Source organism: Gavialis gangeticus, unplaced genomic scaffold (assembly GCF_001723915.1).
Source record: "Gavialis gangeticus isolate Ggan-Ray unplaced genomic scaffold, GavGan_comp1, whole genome shotgun sequence".
Classification (NCBI taxonomy): domain Eukaryota; kingdom Metazoa; phylum Chordata; order Crocodylia; family Gavialidae; genus Gavialis; species Gavialis gangeticus.
The window spans coordinates 80,580,487-80,588,585 of NW_017729032.1; positions in this window are offsets into that span (position 1 = coordinate 80,580,487).

The following is an 8,099-nucleotide window of genomic DNA, read 5'->3' on the forward strand; positions in this document are numbered from 1 at the left end:
ATGTCCGCCTTGGCCTTCCTAACAGCTCGCCTACAGGCCCGAGCTGAGTAGGTATACTCCTCTTTGGAGATTTCACCCCCCTTCCACCGGGCGTACGCCGCCTTTTTGGCAAGCAGGCAGTCCCGGACGCCCTTGGTGAGCCAGGGGGGCTTCCGGACACTCCTGCCCCCCTTGCTTCTTGTCGGGATGGACACCCCTTGGGCCCTGAGTATCGTTTCCTTAAGGAACGACCACTCGTCCTGTATATCCCCGTATGTGTAAGACATACCCTCAGTGCCTAGTTCACACTTACTCCTAATTAGGATCCATAATATAGGCATTTTATTTAGTGGCCTAAGTACCTTCATGGGTTTTATTTAGAGCATGTTTTAACACACACTGACAGCATGAGGTTTTCTACAAAATGCAGTAATGGTTTCCACTTTCTTTTATAACTTGAGCACCAATGGTGGTGCTAGTTAGCTATATCCCCTTTATATAATTATACAAAAACGTAGTGGTTGGCATGTTAGGCAGACAAAGGAGACCCAGCTTCAATTATTTCCTTTGAATGAGGGCATCTAAACTTACATCTCCCAGAAGTGAGCCCTAAGCCCTAGGCTATTGGCTAACCTGGTATGGATATCCTGGTAACCTCTAACACTTGTGATGTATTGTGTTATGGAAAGTGGCAAAGCTTCAAAAAAGGGTGTGGGTACCTACTAGGAATGGGGAAAGCTCCGGTCGCTAATTTGATTCAGGGGAGATTCAGCCCAATTCAGAAGTTGAATCTCTGAATCTGAATTGAATCAGAAGACCCATTAATCTCTCTGAATCAAATAGGAAGCCTCTCATTTGATTTGGAGAGATTCAGAGAGATTCGACAATTCAGATATAGATACAGCTTTATATGTTTTTTCTACACACCTCAAGGTACCAGGTGGGTCATGAACACTGAGATGGTGGGATGGATGGAGTGTCCTATGGGGGGGTCCCTAGCGCACTTGGTGGTGGACCCAGAAGTGGACCAGAAACACTTCTGGGTCTGCCACAGACCATGCAGGGGACCCCCGCCCCCCGGCTCAGCAACTGGTGCTTCCTGGGTTTGGGGGGGGCACCGGGGGTCCCCCTGCGGCCAATCGCCAAGCCAGTGGGAGTGCAGGGGGTGGGGTGCCCAGAATTACTTCTGGTCCATTTCTGGTTCCACTGCTGAGCACGTGGGCCACCCCCCCCCCACACACACTCCTGTGGGACTCTCCATCCACCCCACCATCTCACCATTCATAAGCCATGCCTGGTACCTTGAGGTATGTAAAAAAAAATTTAAGGCTGTGTCTATGGCCAAATCACTGATTCTCTGAATCAGAATTGAATCTTCAGATTCGGATTTGGCTGAATCAAATCAGGACAGTGATCCAAACCAGTAAATCAAATCACTGTCCCCTGAATCGGGCCAAATCCAAATTGAATATGGCTCAGTTTGCACACCCCTAGTACCTACCTTCAGAAGAGGGTTCAGGCCTGTAGAAATGATGAAGGCATTTCCTTGAAACATTGACTAAAGTTCTCCCTATGAGACTCGTTAAGCATTGGAAACAGGCTACCTACAGAAACTTTGGAATATCCATCCTTGGAACTTTTCAAGAGCAGGTTAGGCATGCACTTGAATGAGACTGTGTATTAAAGTATGATTCTGCCTTACTAAAAGGAGTAAATTGTAAGTAATCTAAATAGGAGGTTGGGCTAGCTGAGCTCCTAATGTCCCTTTTGGCCCTACTTTTCTATGATTCTGTAATTCTACAAGGTGCTTATTGGGCAGTCCTGAAAACTAGCCATTTCTTATTGTGGAGCAGCTGATGCTTTAGGAAGTTTCCTGCTCTGTGTTTTGGCTACTTTTTATCTCATGCTGAAGCCTAACTCCTCTCATGTTTTGTTTTTGTGACTGTTGCTTTCTAACAGAGTTTGGACACAACTCAAAAAATTAGACATGGCAGCACTAACTGGCTCTTAGCATAAGTAAAAATAGTCATGGCAGCCATTGGAACCTACCAATGACACCGTTTTTGTTCAATTTTGTTTACATGTTCATGATGCTGAGCCATCAAGGTTCACAAGGCACTTACCACAGACAGACCCAGAGCTGCCAATGGTGATGGGAGCTATGAGTCACCGTGATGGCAGCACAAATACAGTGGAAATACAGGCATGTGGTCAGGAGCACAAGCTGTGTAGGGAATAACACAAAATCCCTCCCAAATTTCACCACCTACAGTTTGAAATCCCTGTGGGTGCTTTGCTCAATGCTGGCAGAGTCAGGGAAACCTGTGGCCACTTGAACAGGGTAAGGCACGCTGGGATGTTTGCTCTCTCTAGCCACCAATGGGTGCAAGAGTGGCAGTGCATTTAGCCATTCTCTAAACCTGATTGGAAGGGTGACATGTGAACATACCAAACCTATGACTTAAGAATCTATGGAAGAAGGTCACAACTGGTCCCAGGACAAATATCACATCCATTTATAGCTTTAGAGCCCAGCAGCTTATATTTGGTTGAAACAACCTGCACAATCTAGGTCTTAATGAGTAAATGCCAGGAAAATATGAACAACTTGGGTTAATATATTGGGTTAAATAGAGTATCACAAAAAGTAGTTCCATTGATAGATGAGAGTTAATTTACTAATGACTTAAAAATGGATGAGAGAAATAATTTGTCAAATCTGACCTTAATAATAAAAATTAAGTCAAAATTTTTGGATATTAAGGAAGCAGAAAGGAATAATTTTCATAGTTATTAGGGGTTGGAAGGGACCTTACAGAACATTGGGTCCAGTCCCCCCTGCAAGTAATAAGCCCACAAATAATCCCAGCAAGATGGTCATCAAGACATTTTTTGAAAATCACCAAGGTGGATGACTGTATCACTTCTGGGGGGACCCTGTTCCAAACTCTCGGCACTCAGCTTGTAAAGAACTTTTCCTTAATTCTAGTCTGAAGTGATCTTCAGTCAGCTTGTGCCCATTATTTCTTGTACCCCCTGGGGGGCCTTGGTGAATAGATGCTCCCCCAAACCCTGATGTAAGTCCCCCCTGAGTCATCTCTTCTCCAAGCTGAGCAATCTAAAGTCCCTCAGCCTCTCCTCATATATCTTGGTTGCCAGACCTCTAATCATGTGTGGCCCTCCTCTGGACTCTCTTGAGCTTCTTCAGTTCCTTCTTGAAATATGGTGCCCAGAACAGCATGCAGTACTCCAGTTGTGGTCTCACCAAGGCTGAATAAAACGGGAGTATGATATCTTTTGCCTTGTTCAAGATTCCTCGGTGGATGCATGCCAGTGTTGGTTAGCCCTGCCAGCTACAGCATCACATTGGTGGCTCATGTTCATTTTGTTGTCAATCATGACACCCAGGTCTTGTTCAGTTGTGGTACTGGCAAGCAGAGCACTGCCAAGCCTGTAAGTGCATTGTGGATTCTTTCTCCCCAGGTAGAGCACTTTACATTTTTCTGTATTAAACAACATCAGGTTGAGGTCTGCCCACTTCACGAGCATGTTCAGGTTGGCCTGTATTGCCAGCCTGTCTTCGAGTGTGGCAACACTACCCCATAGCTTGGTGTTGTCAGCAAACTTTGCCAGACCGCTTGTAATAGCCAAATCCAAATTATTAATGAACACGTTGAAGACCACTGGTCCAAGTACTGACCTGGCTCACGTCACCTTCCACCATGCTAACTCAGTTTTGTTTATTGGACCCTTTGGGGTCAATTGGACCCACAGAGCCAGTTACCTAGCTACTGACTATGAAGTAGTTGAGGGCGTATTTTTCCCAATTTGATTGTGAGGACATCATGGGACACCAGGTCAAGGGCCTTTTTGAAGTCCAAGTATATGACATCAACCTCATTTCCTCTATCCACATGGAAAGTAACCTGATCATAGAAGGAAATATGTAGTGCAACACATTGCTATATCTTTAGACAGAGAAACAACATTTGTACATGGTCATTTTTTTCATCATAACCATATGTTTAGGACTTCTAGAAATGTTAAGTCTATTATGGTATGTAGTTTTGTGTTAGAACCCTATGGCAGGGAGGTTTCAGTGTAAATCCCAGAGTAAAGACATTAGATTCTCATGTAACAAAGATCAGAACTTAGCCCCAAAACAGAGTCTTTTGTTTTTCCAGTAATTATGCCCACATTGAATTTCTGTCACTGAATTGTCCTCTGGAGTGAAAACTTTCATTCCAAATAATATTTCTAGTACTGATGTTTGCACAGTAAACCTTCAAAATATGAACAGAATGTATCGGATGCACTGTTGTCATTTTACATTTACAGACAGCTTGAAACAATAGCTTTGAGAGGTGTGAACTGCCCCCGTTTATTGAATCATGACAATTTAAATGTCAATGTTATTAACTGTTTTACTGATCATTAATTTAGTGGAAACATCTTGCTAATAGGCTATTCACAAACAAAAATAACTTCCACAAAATGTGGTGTGCTGAGCCCAATCTATCCCCTGCTCAGATGTTATACCTTCCAGCTTGCCCTGTTCGTGTCTTTTAAAATACTGTTATGCAGTGCTAATACAACCATGAAAAAAATGGAAAATGCAGATGTAGAATAAAATAAACAGTTTTATATCAGAATTGGTAATATAGATTATGCTTTGCTGAATGTATTATTCATCTCCCTATTAAATTCAGTTTTTGAATTTATCTGAAACTGTCTCTGAATCTTCTAAAAGAAGGTGTCATGGAAACTAGGAAGTCATGTCATGGAATTTCAGATTAACCCCCCCCCCCAACTAAATCTAGGTCTAAGGATGAATTTTAAAATTATGGGGCATTTCTTTTTCTCACTCAGTAAGTGCTGAAAGAGACACTTTGAACAAAATCTGGGTATTATGATGATTCCTTAGCTATATATCAGATGCACCTGTTTCTCTTACCTAAGGCTGTATCCAAACAGAAGTGTACACTTGTAGCAACACAAATAGTAGTGGCACAAATATGTGCTGCTACTTTGTGCCTAAGTACACATCCCTGCATATGTGCTTTGTTGAGGGACAAATTGTCCTGCTTTGTGCAAATTGTCCATGGGCAGCTCCTCCTGGCTCCTGGCCAGGCTCCATGTGCTGTAAGGAAGACAGGAGGCACAGGTGTTAGCTGGCAGGCAGCTCCCGTGCTGAGGCACCTTGTGCCCCTGCCCACCAGGGAGCAGCCCATGGAGGCAGGGGACCAGGCAGCTCAGGGCTGTCTGCTTCCCCATCTCAAGGTGCACTGTGAGCTCTGCGGCTGGCTGGGGTGCAGTGAGCCTTGGCGTAGGGGCTTTGCAGAGTGCAGAGCCAGGGGAGCGGAGCCAGGGGGCTACCTGCTTCCCTGTTTCCACATTTGTCCAGGCACACTCTATTCTTTCCCATTCTTTTTTTATCAGGGTTTTTTTTTTTTGCTACTGGGAAATCTACTGGTAGCAAATTTTGCTGCTGCACTACAAATTACTGCACACTGTTTAATGTGAAAGGAGTGCGGTTTGTGGTGCCAAAAACTGCATGTGCAGGCATTTGGGGACACAACCTGAGATCCTAATTTTCCTTTGAAAGGAGCATAACCATCTTTTGCCAATGTATGGACAACAGGTAGAGTGATTACATTAATGGAGGATCAGAAATTGGGTTGCATTTCATTTTTCAGTTATTTTAGTCACTGAGCCTTTGTAACCAGTTTCTTTTGAAATTTGAAAATAACCATTTTCTTTTATTTTAAGCATTGTCAACACCAAAGTCCAAGCAAGTGGTGGAATCTTAGCCCAAGTGATCACCTGATCTGATCCCTTGGGATAAAGGGAGAAAATGGATACCGATGCCTTTGCCTGAAGCTTCCAGATACTTGGAAAGGGAAGAATGTGCATGAAATCTCTCTTCCTGGAAACTGACAGATGGGTAAATGAGAAAAAAAGAATATTGATCACCAGTGACTGAAAGGCCACCCAGAGAAGTGTGGAGAATTAAAATCTGTCCACTTAGAGATGCTACACTAATTACGTGGTATTGCATATTCAGATTTTTGTTTCCTCTTTAAGAATAATAGAAGCCTTTGTGCATCTCTTTCCTTGCACAACACTCAGTTTTATATGTAAAGCTATAATTCAAAGAGCCTAAATCAGAAAGAACATGTTGCATTGTCGATCTCAAAGTTAATTTACTAAAGGTAACATTTTGTACATAATAGAGAAGCTTTAGAACAAACTTAGCAAATGACAGAGAGAGATCAGTAAAATGTCAGACTAAAATCCTGGAACACGTTAGTTCCTGGTGCAATTTACACCCACTTAAGAGTTGGTTTACATTGGCAAGGCCTTCATAGAAGTGAGTATTTATTCTACTAACAGATATTTTTATTAAACTTATTACTAGTGACCCTTGTTAGCCATGTGTGAGATATTAATGAAAAGATAACACTTGCATAGTTAGATATGATGATAAAATAGTTATGGTGACCTGTTACAGTGCCATAGGCATGGGTCTGAGTCACCAGCAAGTCTACTAAGCTGTAATTATGTGCCTGATCATTTCAGCTGGGGAATCAAAGGTAGATGGTTAGAGAAGTGGTAATTAGTCTGAAGTCAAGAGAGGTAGTTAGCTATGTTAATCTGCAGTCAAACAGAAGTCAGGATAGATTTGCACCTTATAGACTAACCAAATCATATCGACCAAGGTAACTATGGGGGTGAAACCTGACCTGGCTTACAGGCAGCCTCCCAACCTCAAATGGTGTCTCTCCAGCAATCGACTACCTAACTCCTCTTCTCACCAAAGCATTAGACCTTGCTTCTGACCCAGATACCAGCTGTGTCCCCGATCAACACAGACCATATCATCACTGGACCAAATAAAATGGGTTATAACGTCTGAGGTTCATTCATCTGCACCTCTACTAACATCCCATATGCCATCACCTGCTTATAGTACCACTCTGTTGTCCCCATTGGACAGATGGGGCAATCCTTATGTGTAAAAATGAATGAACACTGATCTGATATCAGTGCTAGAAAGAAAGACAAGCCTGTGACAGAACACTTTATCCTCCCTGGACTTTCCATTGCTGACTTCAGAACTGTTCTGCAGGGCTGTTCTTAGATGACAAAACTTTAAAAATTAACTTCAATGGGAAATGGCAGAACAAAAAATTATCCATGGACTGGATTGGGTTAAGCATGCTCTAAAAAGAAACGATGAATTCTTATCCTATTAACTGGATTATCTTATATAAAGCCTATGTCACTCACTCATATGGCTGAATCTTCCTTGTGGAAGCCTCATGTTATACCACAATAGCAACTCCATTTTAACACTGTCAGAATACATGCATGTTTAGTCAGCAACAAACCTGTTATAAATATAATGGAACCATGTAGCAGATCTAAGATATTCAGTCTAGGCTAAATCGTGTTAGAACACAATTATAGCACTGCTGTGCTATTGCACAATTATGCACGATAGTAGGTTTAGGCCTATTAGTCCCATTCTGGAAGAAAATCCCCATGACACATCTGAAAATGTGAGAACAACACTAAATATATTAATTTGAGATCTCTTTTTAATGCATGTTAAAATATCTGTCAGGAACTTTTTTTAAAACTTTGTTTATGGTATTGAAAATACACTATAGATTATTGCTTTCATTCCTTTAGTAGTTTTGGTAACAACCAAGGTAGTGAAAATATTTTGTCACAAATGACATTGAGTCAGATTCAAAATCTCATTTTAGCTTGATGTTTAATCCATCCAAATACAGGGGGATTGTGGAAATCCATGCACCCATTCACATTCATTCTCATAACATATATTAAGAAAAACATGTTGTTCTTTATTAAATTAATCCAAGCCATTAATGCTTCTCTGGAATTGTTTGGCATACATGAGGTTCTGCGTTAGATATTACTTCTCTCAGATCCTCATATTTGGAGTTTACTTTTTCAGATTTTTTGCATGTTGTAAAGAGATGCTCAGAGTATTAATACTTTTCTCATAATGAATAGAAAACTCTATAGTCAGTTACATTTTGTCAGTATCCAGTTGTCCATGAAAAATGTCTTTATTGAAAGATCCTTTGGGG